Genomic DNA, 16,420 nt, shown 5'->3' with positions numbered 1-16,420 from the left:
AATCTGGGCTTCCCTGGTGGCACAGTGGTTGAGAGTCCACCTGCCGATGCAGGGGACGCGGGTTCGTGCCCCGGTCTGGGAAGATCCCACATGCCGCGGAGCGGCTGGGCCCGTGAGCCATGGCCGCTGAGCCTGCGCGTCCGGAGCCTGTGCTCCGCAACGGGAGAGGCCACAACAGTGAGAGGCCCGCGTACCGCCAAAAAAAAAAAAAAAAAAAAAATCCACAATCTTCGGAGAGGAGGAGGAGGAGGGATGATAGCAGGATTCATAGGGGCTCCAACTATGTATGTAATATTTTTATATAAAAAAATTCCAAACCAAATATGGCAAAATGAACAGGCGATGGGATACATGAATGTTTCTTACATTATTTCTCATACTTTTCTGTATGTTTCTACATTTTAATGAAACTTTTAGCCATTGTTACTTTGTTATAAAATGCCAAGGATAGAAAATATTTGCTGTGAGGAGATCATAAAATGTAATAACCCATTTTAAACATATTTAGGGGCCTCCGGATTCCTGGAATGGTTTGAAAAGGAACTGCTTTTCCCCTCGACACTGTGAAAACATGACTCAAACAACGTGTGCCGTGCGTGGGCTTTGGGGATTTAGAACTTGACCTCAGTTGGCTGCTGTTGACTGGCCTGCCCAGTCTGTAATGTTTTCATTACAGTTTCATTGGTGAGGTTTTTTGTTTGTGATTGTTTTTTGTGTTTAATTGGCAGATGGTAGGGTTCGAACTGAGCTGGCCACTTGTCATGCCTTTGGTTGTGTCCAGGGGAAGCCCACTGGGTCCTTTCATGATCCAGTCCAGGCTTTCACCACAGTGGTCAGATGTCACCTTCTGTTCTGATCCTTAGTGGACGGGACTTGTGACAGTGGCCCTGGAGGGAGTTTCTAGGTGGGACGTGGGTTCTACTCCGGACTCTCCAAGCATCCTGCTTGCTAGTTCTGGGCGTGTCATTCCCACCATGGGGATTTTGGTTTTCACCCTGTAAAATATCTGTCCTAGGACAAAACTCGTAGGGTTTTTCCAGATCGTATAGGTAAAATGATTAGTAGAACATGAAATGTTAAATAAGGTTTGTGGATGCAGTTTGCAATTCCCTATGTCTGATTCCGTAATCAGATGATAGAGGCAGTGTATGTGCATGGTGGAAAATCATAAAATACAAAGAAGACTGAAAGCACATTCCCGCGGGCGTCCCTGTGTTACTAGCTTCTGGAATCTTGTTTCGTGGATTAATTGTATTTTATTATCACATGGTATATTTTAGCAAAAATTAGAGCCTCCTATCTTGTAACTGGTTTTACCTTTCCTTTCAGATCTCAGAGCTGTTGTGTGGAAAAAGGCTTTTTCTCCGTGACTGCTGATATGACCTGCTCTTTACTGTGTCTGCCAGTGCCTTGGTTTAGCACAGCGTTGGCTGTCTTTTTCTTAAAGGGCCAGAGAGTAAATACTTCAGGCATCGCAACCTTAAGGGGCAGTGTTGAGGGTGTCACGTGGGTACTTGTATCGCTGTTCAGAGGTGTCAGCACTGTCGGTGGCTCCGGGGCGGGCCCAGCAGGGAGGAAAGCCTGCGCTGGCAGTGCGAGGACTGTTAGGAGGGCCCCTCCGGGTCCCCTCCCAGCCATCCTCCTCTCCAGGGAGGGCAGCAAGTGCCCACCAGCTTTCTGCCTTGGGCTCAGCTGAGCCTTGTTGAGTTTACTGTGAACAAGTCCCGGTTTCCGTGATGAGCATTCCCTGGCGTGGAGCCACCACGCTCAGAGTGCATTTCCCTGGGTGAGGGGAGCAGCCAGCGACCCAGGCCTGGGGCCCTTCCTCGGGGTGGAGGTGACCCCTGAAGCTGGTGTGCCGCCTTCCCTTAGGGGTCCGAGGGGCCACACCACGCAGGGTGGAGAGCGGGGTGCAGCCTCTGTTGGTCTGGAGGACACAGCAGGAGGTCGTCTATCTTGGCTTTGGGGAGCAAGTGGCCAGTCGTAGGACACTCCACGAGTTTATCTTGCGTAGGTGTTGTGTTAATTCCTAGGGCTGCTGTAAGTCACCACGCACTGGCTGGTGTAGGCAGCAGAGGTGCGTCCTCACAGTTCTGGAGGCCAGAATTTTAGGCTGCGGTGCTGGCAGGACACTCCCTCCCCAGACCCCTGGGCAGCACCCCCGGGGTGCTGGTCTCCTCCAGCTCCTGGCGGCCCACGCCTTCGTCGGCTCGGGGCCGCAGCACTGTCTCCCTTCTGTCACGGGGACGCTTGCCGTCGGGGTGAGGGTCTGCCCCGAGTATCCAGGAAGGGCTCCTCTTGAGGTCCTTCACTTAGTTACCTTATCCCAAATAAGGTCACACGCACAAGTGCTGCGTGGCAAGATCTTCGGGAGTGGGCCTGCCGTTCAGCCCACTGCTGCTGCTTCCTTGAGGCAACCGTGCAGCTTTTCTCTTTCCTCTTTCAGATGTAATGTAGCCGTGAACAAATGCACAGGTCTTAGGTGTACAGTGTAAGTGTGCCCACCCCTGGGGCTCTCAGCGCCCCTGAGAGGGCACTTCTGTGACGTGGCGGGGACCCCACTGGGGGGGGCCTGCCTCTGAGCAGCGCTGCCCTGTGGGCACGGTGCACCCGGCGCCGCTCGCTCGTGGACACGTGCTTTGCAGTTCGCGGCTGTCGTGCACAAGGCTCCCTCCCACAGGAAGTAGGGTGTCTGGGTAAATGCATTTTCAATATATTCTCTCAGTGCCCTCTTGCTAAGGAAAAGCCGCTCAGTTTCTCCAGGAGCCCTGCTGCTCCACCCAGGAGAGGATTTTTGTTGGGTTTTGCCAAAGTGAGCAGTACAGGGAGGAGGTGGGTCCAGGGCGAGTGTCAGCGTGTGTTGCGCTCCGAGTGGGCGGTGCCAGTGCCCAGGAAGGGCTGGGAGACCTGGGAGTGGTGCCCTGTGCTCCCGGGACCCTGGAGGCGGCAGGCCACGACCTCCACCTGCCCGCCGTGGGGCCCACGCCCCCCGTTGTCACAAAGGCACCCAGCAACAGCGCGTGAAATGTGGCCGACCATCACTACAAACAGGACTTGCGACCGGGGTGTGTGTTTAGAGTTACTTGTTTCTGGTGCGTGGAAACCTGTTTAGAAGAAGGTCGCAGTGAGTGTAGTTGCCCCGAGCAGTTACCGGAACGTCCCTCTGCTCAGGTTCCAAGGTGAAGCGTCGGGAAGCGTGGACACGCGTGCCTCCCTGGTTTTTCATTCCCAAGTCTGATCAGAGACTTCGGGCACAGGCCAGGTGATGGTGACTTCTGGGGCAAAGGAGGTGGCTTCATGATGGGTTTATTTCTGGATGACTTTGTTACTAATTTAGACTTGTTTTGCTCCAAACATCCCCTTGGCAAACTTGCCATTCAAAGAGGGAAATTACCAGCTGATTATTTAAACGGAAGTGGAGAGGATCGTTCTTTTGGTAGCCTTTTTCTGCAAAAGACTTTCTGTTTCAGGAACCAGAGAGTATGGTGGACACAGTGTCGCCAGCACAGACAAGTCTTTTCCAGGCTGCTGTGTGAGTTTAGCCGCTGTGTCCCCTGTGACAGATGACCGGGCTGGGGTGGGCTGTGTCCCCGGGAACCTCAGCAGCACACGATGGGGTGAGCGGCCTCGGCGGTGCCCGGCCCGGGCAGGTGGACGTGCAGGGCTACAGGGGACAGTGTGCCATGGGGAGCAGCGGAGGACGCGTCTGGGGACGTCGCCCACCCTGAGGCGGGTGCTGGTGGTTGTCCTGTGTCACTGTGGGGCCATGTTGTGACGCTGCTGCACTGAGCATGTCCGGCGGCAGGTGCGCCTCAGAGGCTGCGGTCTCTGGGCCCGGGCTTGTGCTGTGGGCTGAGAACAGAGGGAAGGGGAGGAGGCCTTCTCTGGCTCTGGTGGCCGACCAGGGCGCCCTCCTGGGCTGGCTCAGAGGCTGAGCTGCAGTCCTTCCTAAGACGCTGCGAGTGCACGCACACACCCGCGCCTGCGCATGCGGAGCCGATAACCAGCTGCCGGGCCGCCAGCCACACGGGCCACGTGCGCCCGTAAGAGCGTGTGGCCCAGCAGGCTGATGTGAACAAGCTTTTTTAAAAAGCAGTTTTGGAGGAGCAGGGCCTGGGCGCCTCACGTCCTCGGTGAGGATGTGCTGTGGGACACACTGCGGGGCGTGGGCTGCAGGACAGGACATGTGGCGCCCCGGTCTCCTGAAACGAGCCCCTGCTCAGAGTTGCCCGTGTGTGGGCACCGGGCCGAGACCGGAGGAGGAAGGAGACAGCCGGGGTCCCTCTCCTGGATGCATCTGCGCAGCAGGAGGTGTGCGAGCACCTCGACTTTGACCTTGATGCTCTGCTTGGTGTCTCCATCCATCTGTCCGGTGTCCTGATGGGAAGATGTCCCTTTATATGCAAAACGTTACACGTGTACGAAATCCTTTTGTCACCTGTCCTTTGGTTTTTCTGGCCACATAGACCATCCTGGGGGGACACAGAGGTGCTGAGGGTTGTGCAGAGTGGGAGGGCTCCCAGGGCCACGTCAGCCACGGCCCCCTCCCTTTCCTGGGGAGGCACCTTTGTAGGCAGGGTGCCCCCAGCCTCATGGAAGTTTGGGTTCCCACGGTGGGGGTGGCTGTTATTTGAGCTCTGTGTGACGGTGCCGGGAAGTGGGGAGGGGGTAGCATTTTCACACGGGGCCTGGCTCTCCAGCCTTCAGGGGTGAGTGTGCTGTGTGCTCCTGCGTGTGTGTGTGTTCAGCCAGGCTGCTTCAGGCTCTGGTGGAGGCAGTGTCCTTGGCCTGGGCCTTCACCGCCCTGAGAATGGTGGTTCTGTGTCTTCAAGCCTCCTGGCTGCATGGTCACGTGGCCAGAAACCCATTATCGAAGTAACAATTAAGGCCTTTTCGAACCAACTGGCAGGAAAAGTGTCGAGTTTCCTGTGATGTTGCCATCACTTCTTAATTTAGAAACTGATAAAAGATCTACCCACGGGTGTCATCAGGCAGAGGGGGACGTGTCCATGGTTGCATTCACAGAGATGCACGGCAGAGGCAGCGTCCAGCCACCGGCTGCTGCGTGTCTGCTCCCCACCATCTGTAGGTGCAGGCCTGGGGCAGACACGGGCGATAAACCACCGTGAGGGCAGTGGGCGGAGCCTGTGCCTGCCCGCCCCTTGTCACTGCCGCGGCTGTGGCTCTTCGCGGAAGTGACGGGACCTCACCCTTTGGGGGCAGGGAGGTGATGGCAGGAGGAGACTGGTTCCTCAGAGAGGGGGGCACACCTTGGCTCTCAGGCAGAAGCCTATAACCGGGTGTTCCTTCAGGAGAAGCATCTGAAGTGCCCTGGAGGAACACTGGCTTCAAGGGCTCCATCCTCAGCCCCCACCTCCCCAGCCTGAGAGACTCAAGGGCCACTGATAAGAGCCCTGGGCAGGTGTCAGGTATCATCCTGAGCTCTTAACATGAGGAAGGTTTACTTCCATATTTTACAGATAGAGAAACAGATATATCCAACCACAAACCCAGGGCTCTTTTTTTTCTTCATTGAAGTATTATCGTTGATTTGCTGTGCTATATATATTTCAGGTGATTCAGTATTTTTGCAGATTACACTCCAGTTAAAGTTATTATAAGATACTGGCTCTAATTTCCTGTGCCGTCCAATATATCCTCGTAGCTTATTTATTTTATACATAGTAGTTTGTGTTTCTTAATCCCCTCTCCCTGTCTTTCCCCTCTCCCTTCCCGCTCCCAACTGGTAATCACTGGTTCGTTCTCTGTATCTGTGAGTTTGCTTCTTTTTTGTTATAGTCACTAGTTTGTTGTATTTTTTAGATTCCACATGTAAGTGATCTCATACAGTGTGTGTTTTTGTCTGTCTGGCTTATTTCACTTAGCATAGTGCCCTCCAAATCCATCCACGTTGCTGCACATGGCAAAACTGCATTCTTCTTTATGGCTGAGTAATAGTCCATTGTGTGTATAAACACCACATCTTCTTTACCCATTCATCTATTGATGGACACTTAGGTTGCTTCCATGTCTTGGGTATTGTAAATAGTGCTGCTATGAACATTGGGGTGCATGTATCTTTTCAAATTAGAGTTTTCATTTTTTCCAGATATATACCCAGGAGTGGAATTGCTGGATCATATGGTAGCTCTATTCTTGTTTGTTTTTTGTTTTTCTTTGCGGTACGCGGGCCTCTCACTGTTGTGGCCTCTCCCATTGCGGAGCACAGGCTCCAGACGCACAGGCTCAGCGGCCATGGCTCACGGGCCTAGCCGCTCCGCGGCATGTGGGGTCCTCCCGGACCGGGGCATGAACCCGTGTCCCTTGCATCGGCAGGCGGACTCTCAACCACTGCGCCACCAGGGAAGCCCTATTCTTAGTTTTTTAAGGAACCTCCATACTGTTCTCCATAGTGGCTGCACCAATTTACATTCCCACCAACCCTGTAAAGAGGGTTCCCTTTTCTCCACACCGCCAGCGTTTGTAATTTGTAGGCTTTGGTGACGGCCATTCTGACCGGTGTGAGGAGATACCTCATTGTGGTTTTGATTTGCATTTCTCTAATAATTAGAGATGTTGAGCATCTTTTCATGTGCCTGTTGGCTATCTATGTGTCTTCTTTGGAAAAATGTCTGTTCAGGTCTTTTGCTCATTTTTTGATTGGGTTGGTTTGTTTTTTTGATATTTAAGTGTGTGAGCTGTATCTACATGGTGTGTGTGTGTGTGTGTGTGTGTGTGTGTGAGTGCATGCATGCATACACACACACACACACACACACACGTATTTTTTTGCCGCGTCATGAGGCTTGTGGGATCTTAGTTTCCCGACCAGGGATTGAACCCACGCTCTCAGCAGTGAAAGCGCAGAGTCCTAACCACTGGACTGCAAGGGAGTTCATGTTTATATATTTTGGATATTAACCTCTTTTCAGTTGTATCATTTGCAAGTTTTCTCCCACTCAGTAGGTTGTCTTTTTAATGGTTTCTTTTGTTACACAAAAGCTTTTAAGTTTAGTTAGATCCCCTTTGTTTATTTTTGCTTTTATTTCTTTTGCCTTTAGAGACAGATCCAAAAAAAATATTGCTATGATTTATGTCAAAGAAAGTTCTGTCTATGTTTTCTTCCAGGAGTTTTATGGTTTGTGGTCTTAGGCTTAGATCTTTTAATCCATATTTAGTTTATTTTTATATATGGTGTGGGGAAATGTTCTAATCTTTCATCTTTTATGTGTAGCTGTCCAGCTTTTCTAGCGCCATTTATTGAAGAGGCTGTCCTTTCTCCATTTATATTCTTGTCCCCTTTGTGGTAGATTGATTGGCCATAGGTGCATGGGTCTCTATCCTGTTCCATTGATCTAAGTGTCTATTTTTTAAAAATCAATTTATTTTTGTCTGTGTTGGGTCTTTGTTGCTGCGCACGGGCTTTCTCTAGTTGTGGCGAGCGGGGGCTACTCTTCATTGTTGTGCGTGGGCTTCTCATTGCAGTGGCTTCTGTTGTTGTGGAGCACTCACTCTAGGTGCGCAGGCTTCAGTAGTTGTGGCACGCAGGCTCAGTAGTTGTGGCTCGTGGGCTCTAGAGCACAGGCTCAGTAGTTGTGGTGCACGTGCTTAGTTGCTCTGCAGTATGTGGCATCTTCCCAGACCAGGACTCAAACTTGTGTCCCCTGCATTGGTCGGCAGATTCTTAACCGCTGCCCCACCAGGGAAGTCCCTAAGTGTCTGTTTTTGTGTCAGCACCGTACTGTTTTGATTACTGGAGCTTTATAGTATGGTCTCAAGTCAGGGAGCATGATACCTCCCACTTTGTTCTTTTTTCCCTCAAGATTGCTTTGGCAATGAGGCAAGACTTGTGGTTCCATGTAATTTTTAGGATTGGATCATTTTAGTTCTGTGGAAACTGTCATGCATATTTCGACAGGGATTGCATTGAATCTGTAGATTGCTTTGGGTAATGTGGCCATTTTAACAGTACTAATTCTTCCAGCCCAAGAGCATGGGATATCCTTCCATTTCTTTGCATCATCTTCAAATTTCCTTTATCAGTGTTCTGTAGTTTTCAGAGTATAGATCTTTCACCTACACAGTTAAGTTTATGCCTAGGTATTGGATTGGCCAAAAAGTTCGTTCGGGTTTTTCTGTAAGATGTTATGGAAAAACCTGAATGAACTTCTTGGTCAACCCAGTATTTTATTCTCTTTGATGCAATTCAAAATGGGATTTTTGTTTTCTTTCTCTTTCTGATAGTTCATTATTAGTGTATAGAAAAGCAACAGATTTGTGTCCTTAACTACTTAGGCCAGTGTTTCTGAAGTGTCCTGACAGCTTCTCATAATTTAGGAAAACAGTCTATTTCTGTCTTTGCCCTTAACACACACCCTGGAAACATGTTCACAAAATAACTCTTCATGAGATGGTGTGTGTGATGCCTCCTGATATTTTCTGTTCTGTGTTATTTCACTTTCTAACAAGTGGCTATTGAACATGCTAAAACAATTGTGGGACTGAGTGTGGTTTTGGAAACCCCCAGTAGGTGAGCTGTGTCTGCAGGGCACGTTCCCAGAGTTGCTCTCACTCTCATGTTTCTCCTTTGATGAAATGTCTCTGCACGTCTTTTGTCCATTTTCTAATTGGATGTTTGTTGTTTACAGTTGTTTTGATTGTTGTTTATTTTTTATTCATACGAGTCCTTTGACTTGTGATTTGCAGTTTGCCTTTTCATCCTGTGAACTAGGTCTTTCATTGAGCAGAAGGTTTTAATTTTGCTGAGATACAGTTGACCAGTTTTTCCCTTTGTGAATGGACGGTACTTCTGGTGTCATGTCTTAAGAACTGTTTGCCTAGCTTGAGGTCTTAAAGATTTTCTTCTTCTTTTTTTTTTCCTACAATTTGTACAGGTTTTCATACTTTTTTTAAATTTAGATTTGTACCTGAGCATTTCAGTTTTATTTGGCGCACTTGTAAATGGTATTGTGTTTTAATTCTATTTCCACACGTTCTTGCTATTCGTAGACATGTGGTGGGTTTCCGTGTGTCAATCTGGTGTTCTGCAACCTTGCTGAGCTCACTGTTTCCAGGAGTTTGGTAGATTCCTTGCAGCTTTTTAGATAGACAGTCACATCATTATCACGTAGAAAGTTTTATTTCTTCCCTTCCAGTCTTTTATTTCCTTTCTTCCTCATTCACTGGATAGTGCTTCCAGGAAGATGTCCAGAAGCAGTGGTGGGAGGGCAGCCGTGCCCCGTGTCTCACTGTTAGGGGTGATGCTGGCCGACGATGCTGCCCACCCTCCTGCTCACTCTGAGGGGTTCCCCGGACCCCTCTTGTGCCGAGAGTCTTCATCATGAGCCTTGATGTGTGTTAAATTCTTTTTCTGCGCCAGTTGTTAGGACTGTGTGGTGCTTCTTCTTTGGCCTGTTAATGTGGTGGATTGCGCGCATCGGTTTTCAGGCACAGAGCCAGGTTTGCCTGTTTCTGACACAAGCATAGCTGCACCGGCCTCTCTAGTCGCTTTCTCCATGTGGTGACCCTGTGGGGCCCCCGCTGGTCCCAGTGCTGGGTCTTCCCCCCTTTTGTCCTGCAGCCGCCTGGTGGGTGGGTGTAGTGCCCGCCCAGGGCCACTTTTCCTATCCTGTCCCTCCCCAGGGCTGTCCTCCTCTGGGTTCTCAGTCTGCTCTTTCTCTGGCTTGTGCTTTTGTCTCCGTGGAGCAGCCATGGAGGCGTGTGGACTCGTCCCGTGCTGTGCTCTTGGTCACCACGTCGTGGGGCTCTCAGGGTGCCGGCCTGTCCCTGTCTTCTCCTCTCATTTATTCTGCAGCTTGGTCCCTTCTCTGTAAGACATCTTTTTCCTCCTCTGTTTTAACCATCCCCTCCTCCAACCTTCCTAGTTCACCGTTAATTGATCAGGTTTTCATTTCCATTCTGGCCGCGCAGTTCCAGTGGCTTGTGTGCTCTGTGCAAGGGAGGGTGGGTCTCGCCACAGGCTGGCAGCCTTGAGCTGCTGCCCCATAGTGTCCAGGGAGCTGCATTTCTGCACAGGGCATGGGGCCCCGTGAAGGGAGACTGTCCTGGGACAGGGTCTGGTAATTAGCCCTCCACTTTCTAAGCGCCTGCCAGGGTGTAGCAGGTACATACCCCGTGGTGTTTTTTTTTTTTTTTTTTTTTCGGTATGCGGGCCTCTCACTGTTGTGGCCTCTCCTGCTGCGGTGCACAGGCTCCGGACGCGCAGGCCCAGCGACCCTGGCTCACGTGCCCAGCCGCTCCGCGGCATGCGGGATCTTCCCAGACCGGGGCACGAACCTGCGTCCCCTGCATCGGCAGGCGGACTCCCAACCACTGCGCCACCAGGGAAGCCCTACCCAGTGTTTTAAACTTTACTATTGTGAAATGTAACATAATATCCAAAAGTCTGCAAAATAAAAATGTACAATTTCATTCTCACAAAGAACACACGCATGTGACTTTTGTGTAGAAAACTCCAGGTCACACTCCCAGGCATGACTGCCCATCCCACCCTCCTTCAGACTTTTACTTACAATAGTCACCGCTTGATGTTTTTAATAGTCTTGTCAGCTGAGCAGTGCATCCCTCAGCACTGTTTTCAGAAACTTAGGGAAACATACAATGTAACTTTTTTTTGCCTTGACTTGTGAGATGGTTGGGTTGTTGCAGGCTCCCACAGGGGCTGCTGGCGTGTGCGGTACAGGCCTGCGTCCTGCGCTGGCGTGGCCTCTGGGTGTCGCCCCAGGCGCTGTGGGCTGTTGGGCGCGCGTGCGCAGTGGGTCCGTGGCTCCGCTCGCGCTCCCATCAGGATGCGTCGTTTCCTCTGTTCTGCATCTTCGCTGATGTTCTATAGCTTATTTTGGTTTTTGTTTGCATTGTCCTGTTGGTTAAAGAAGCTGATCAGTTTTTCATCTGGATTTCCTCTTTTGTGAAAGGCCTGAGTCTCACTTCCATCTTTTGTAGTGGACGTTTTCTCTTTTCCTTATTGATTTGTGGGAGCTCTTGATAGATGCTGGATAAGAGATTTTTGTCAGTTATGTGTGTAGAAAATTCTTCTCTTTTGTGGGAAGGTGACCTTTAATGAACAAAACTTGTTGTTTTTAAAGTGTTAGAATCTGGGCTTCCCTGGTGGCGCAGTGGTTAAGAATCCGCCTGCCAACGCAGGGGACACGGGTTCGAGCCCTGGTCCGGGAAGATCCCACATGCCACAGAGCAGTGAAGCCCGTGAGCTACAGCTACTGAGCCTGTGCTCTAGAGCCCACGAGCCACAACTGCTGAGCCCACGTGCCACAACTACTGAGGCCCGCATGCCTAGAACCCGTGCTCTGCAACACAGGTTCTAGGCATGAGAAGCCCGCGCACCACAACGAAGAGTAGCCCCCGCTCGCCGCCACTAGAGAAAGCGCGCGCGCAGCAACGAAGACTCAACGCGGCCAAAAATAAATAAATAAAATTTAAAAATAAAGTGTCAGAATTTTCAGACTTTGCCGTTATGGTTAGTGTTTCCGGTTTTGCGGGCTCTTTCTTTACCTTGAGGTTGTGAAGGTGTTCTCTACCCTGTTGTCCAGCAGCCTGTTCTCCTCTGGTCTGCAGTGTCTGGACTTGGGTTCTGTGTGGGGGTGAGTGGGAATCACCTTCATGTCTCTGCATGCACTCTGCCGGGGGGCTCAGGTCGGGGGCTCCTTGGTCGGAACGTGGGTCACCGTGCACGTGCGCTTGGCCTGCCGGTTGGCCCTTGTCAGCATCAGGCGGTGTCAGTACTGTTCTTCAGCTTTTTAACTTTGACTTTAATTTTTTAAATTAATATTTATTTATGCAATTTGAAGTCCTTTCCTTTTCATTTTAAGTTTATTAGCATGAGTTCTTTTTTTCTTTCTGCTTTTTTGGAAGGAAGATTTATTTATTTATTTGTTTGTTTTTGGCTGCGTTGGGTCTTTGTTGCAGTGCGCGGGCTTCTTGTTGCGGATCACAGGCTCTAGGTTCGTGGACTTCAGTAGTTTGTGGGCAGTAGAGCATAGGCTCAGTAGTTGTGGCACATGGGCTCAGTGGTTGTGGCTCCCGGGCTCAGTGGTTGTGGCTCACGGGCTCTAGCGCACAGGCTCAGTAGTTGTGGCACATGGGCTTAGTTGCTCTGCGGCATGTGGGATCTTCCCGGACCAGGGCTCGAACCCGTGTCCCCTGCGTTGGCAGGCGGATTCTTAACCACTGCGCCACCAGGGAATTTCCAAGTTCTTTCTTTTTTAAAGACCTTTTCCTTTTTTTTCTTACGCCAATTTGGGCTTCTGTACAGGAGTCATTTTATGGTTCCCAGCCCCTGCTCCTGGTTTGCACTCATTGTTTCCTGACAGCAAGTACTTCCATCTGGGTTCCCTCTGCCCAGGAGCCTCTCTGTACTGGTGCTCAGCTGCTGGGCCCTGAGTCCCTTACACACCTGGGGGTTTGCAGTGAGGACCCCACGGTAAACTTTACTGAACTTTTACTGAAAAGTAACTATTTTATAAAAGAAAACAGAAGTTTAGTGAGAAGAGTGGCATTGTTTCATATAGCTGCAGCTCTTTCTAATACCTGGCACCTTTACTCCATCTGTTGCATTCTGCGGTTTTGCTTAAAGTGTGTGAAAACGATCCAGCCTCTCACAGACATGTATAGGGAACAGGGAGTCGCCTGGGAGCCTCCACGTGAGGGTGGGTTCTCCTCCGACTGGACTCGGGGGATCTGAAGACGCTGGGGGCTCCCTTGTGAAGCATTGGTCCCCTGAGGTGTGTGGGTCTCCCAAATGTGGACGGTCCATGATCACCACCAACCTCATTTGACCCGTCTTCAGGCTGGGTGCTAGGAAGCTAATGGAAGGGATACAAGTTTCCCAGAATTCATGTGAAAGCTCAAATTTTATTGCTGGCCACAACTACTGTTAGTTTTCCTTGAAGCGATGGCCTCATTTTGTTCATTTTTGAGAAAACACGTACCAGTCCTTAATAATCATAGCTTGTCTGAGAGAGTCTTTCAAGTAGCCGTTGTGCCCCATGAAAACGCAGCCGGCGTGGCCACAGCCCCGCCGCAGGGGCTTTTCCAGAGCCCAGTGCAGTCCCGCCAGCCCCACCGTCCATCTGCTCAGTGTCAGGAGGGCAGGGAGTAGGGTTTGCTGAGCGACAGAGTGGACGACGTTTGCTGCTTTATCGAGGCAGCGCTAGGGACGCCGGCTGGCTCACCGCGGCCACGTGCCAGCGGGTGCATGGCCACGCCGGCCGGAGAGGGCTTGGGGCGTCTTGGCGCCCTCAGGTGACACCGATAGGCCACAGTGTCCCTTGTGGAGCCCACGATAGTGCTCTGGGTGTGGTCTCTGTCCAGGGAGACCTTACTTATGGACACAGAAATTCTAATTCCATGCAGTTTTCCTGGTTTACAAAATATTAGTCTTGATTTTCTTTGTCCCCCAAGGATTTAAATTCAGACCATTCTTGGAGCTCAGCTCTGACCCCACAGGAGAGGCCGGGCTGTGCCGCCTGCGGCTGCCCTTGCCCAACACCCCCCCCCCCCCAAGGCCCGCAGGAGGGGGAGGGCCGGGGGACTTTGCTGCAGGCTCGCAAGTGCCTTTCTTTTGCCGTTACCCTGGTCGCCAGTGTGGCTACATTTGGTGTTTGAGTCTGGAAATCGTTTTTCGGGACCGTTGCTGCGCTGTGTCCGCGTCCCCTGCACAGAGGCCCCCGTGCGGGAGAGGCGGGGCTCAGTGGGCTCCTGCCCTTTGGCTGGGGTCCTGTCCTGGGCCGTTGTCTCTGGTTCCTCCTCGGGCAGCGTCTTTGCCTTGCTGTGACAGCGGGCTTTCTGGATTGCTCCTCCAGGACTTAGTGTATCCTCTCGTTTTAAAATTTGTGAGTCTTTTCTTCTGTCTCTGAATTTTTCTAGACTCTCCTGAAGCCCAGGTTGCTGCTGACCCGGTCTCTCTCTAGCCCCTGCTCACCCTGCTCCTGTGTGTGTTGTCCCTCCGGGCCCTGCTCTGAGCCTCCCTCTCAGCTGCCTTCTCTGCCCCTGTGGTTGCAGCTTGCGGGGATGAGGCCGCTGGGGTGGGGGTGGCTGGCACAGGTCGGCAGGCGGTGGGCCCTCGTCCCGCCCCATTGCGCCTTCCCTCCTGGAGCTGCGGGGCCGGGCTCTCCCTGTCCGTGGATTTGGGGCCCACGGTGCTGTGGCCTTTTCCACTCAGGTTCCAGCTTTGATCCCCACGAGGCCAGTAAAGTTGCCTTCAGGTTCCCCCTCGTGTCTTGCTTTTAGCTTGTCACTCGCAAAGGCAGGAGTTTGCTGAACGGCGGGTGTGGCAGGGGTGCAGCCACCCACCTTCCTCAGGGTTAGTTTGGAGGGAGCCTCTCCTCCGAGAGTTGCGCCTCTTGCCCACGGAGAGGGACTCGCAGGGCCGAGTTGTGTCGGGAAGGAGGAGGGTGCCGTGGTCGGGGCAGTCGCTTGCTGCGGTGCCCGCGGGGCTAGGTCTGCCCGTGGCGCTCAGAGCGCCTTTGGGGAGGGACACGCCTCGTTGTGACACGAGGTCTCTTGACAAGGATGTCTGTCCCGCCAGCCCCTGTGAATGGACGTCTCCCTGGGCCCAGGACAGGCAGGCGGGAAGGAGAGGCTGCCCAGCGGAGGGGTGCAGGGTGGTGTGGAGCCCGAGGGACTGGGCAGCCTCAGGGAGGGTCCTGCTGGGCACGTAGGGGAGAGGACAGAAGTGTGCCTGTGAGACCGGGACACAGCTGGGGCGGACCTGGACCCATCGAGCCCTGTCCCTCCTCAGGAATGAGTGGAGACCTGGCACTCGGGGCCAGCTGCCAACACAGACATCCTGGTGAGGCGCGGGCCTCCTCCGTCAGCTAGTGGATTGCGCCCAAAATGACGGCAGTGGCGAGTGTCTCCTGGTGGCAGGGACGTGCCAGAGCCCGGGTCGGAGACATGCACGCGGGTGTAGTGTTGAAATTTCACGTCGACGACAGCAGCGGAGCAGGAGGCGCTAGAGGAGCTGCAGGGTCTGCCGGTGTTTCCAGAAGCTGGGGGTGCGCCTTGGGGGGCCGCCGTGGGCACCGAGGCCCTGGAGGAGCGGGCCCCCCTCTTGCCCCCAGCCTCTGGGCAGCTCGTGCAGGGCTTCCCAGGAAAGGCCAGAGCTGCCGTGGGGCACTTGGTGACATCAGCTTTTGCGGCCTGGGCTGGCCGTCCACGCGCCCTCCTGGTTTGGATGCGGCAAGGTCGGGGTCCGGGACTCGTGGGTCCGCCCAGCGTGCGCTGCCTGGCTCCACACACTCGGGGATTCGCGTCTGGGGGTGCGAGCGTCGCGCGTCCACGGCTCCGTGGCCTGGGTTTCCATCTTGGGAGCAGGCAGTCAGGAGGTTTTCAAAACATTAACTTCGGATAATCTTTAAATTTCTGTGGAAACATTGCTGATGAGTTCCCAGGTAGCCCTGAGATTCAGCAGCTGTCCTGAGTCAGGCTCTGACATGCCATTCCTCAGGCTGAGACAGCCCAGTTTGGTCGTGGAAAACTGGAAGAGAGCTTGGCGTTCACAGTTTCAAGCGCAGATAGGAACCATCATTTACGGCCGCAGCCACGGGGAACGTGTGGAGGCAGAGCCCGGCCCACCTGCGTGGTGTGCTGCGGAGGCGGTGTCAGGAGGTGGTGTGGTCCCTCCACTGACTACAGTTAGATGTGTGTTGGCCAGTGAATAAGCAAGGGGACACTCGGGGAACCTTTGATCTGTTAATGTGGAAAAGGAGACAGGTTCTCCAGAGGCTGGTGAAGAGCAGGTCGGAGCTGCCACTCCAGAACGCTTCTGAACAGCGTGTTTCCAAAACCATACAGAGTAGAGGCTGTTTAATTCCAGGTGAGCTATTTACAAAACCCCTCGTCCAACATGGCAAGGTGCCAGAGGTGTGATTCGGTTTGTGTGAACTGTTCTCTGACCCTGTGAGGAGGATGTCTGCGAGGAAGGCTTTCAGGAGGACGGAGCAGACGCGCTTTTCCCTGTTCCCTCTGCTGAGCGCAGCACGCACCCTGGATGTGATTCGTGGAGCAAGCACAGGAGGACCGGGGGGGTGGGGGGAGAGCTGTCCACATCGGGCAGGGGCGGGTCGGGTCAGTGTGGCCACAGGCAGAGACGACTCCACGCACAGGTGCAGAGCGCCTGGCTGTGCCGGCACGGCCGCCAGGGAAGCACCGGGCTTGTTGGGAGCAGCAGACAGGATTGAGAGGCGAGTCGGCCAGCATCTCCCCTGGGGTCTCCATGGGGAAGGCGGTGGGTGGAGTGGACAGTTCCGCGGGCTGTGGGGTGGTCTCTGGTTACGTGGTACCTGGGATGCGTTATGTTCGGGGGAGTCGGCGGCTTGTGTGTGAGAGGTAGGTGGGGTGGTGGGTGGTTTTGTGGGGGGTTCTTGGCCATTGCCAAGAAAGG

At 52.9% G+C, this 16,420-nt stretch overlaps 1 protein-coding gene across 8 annotated transcripts in view; it reads left to right on the top strand.

The window, feature by feature from the left end:
• ANKRD11 (ankyrin repeat domain containing 11) overlaps nt 1–16,420 on the top strand; it is a 168,753-nt gene that overhangs the window by 120,351 nt on the left and 31,982 nt on the right. The gene's annotated exons all lie outside the window — the stretch shown is intronic.

The sequence above is a fragment of the Globicephala melas genome, chromosome 19 (genome assembly GCF_963455315.2).
Source record: "Globicephala melas chromosome 19, mGloMel1.2, whole genome shotgun sequence".
In the NCBI taxonomy this organism is placed as follows: domain Eukaryota; kingdom Metazoa; phylum Chordata; class Mammalia; order Artiodactyla; family Delphinidae; genus Globicephala; species Globicephala melas.
This window is presented reverse-complemented; position numbering and strand designations above follow the sequence as displayed.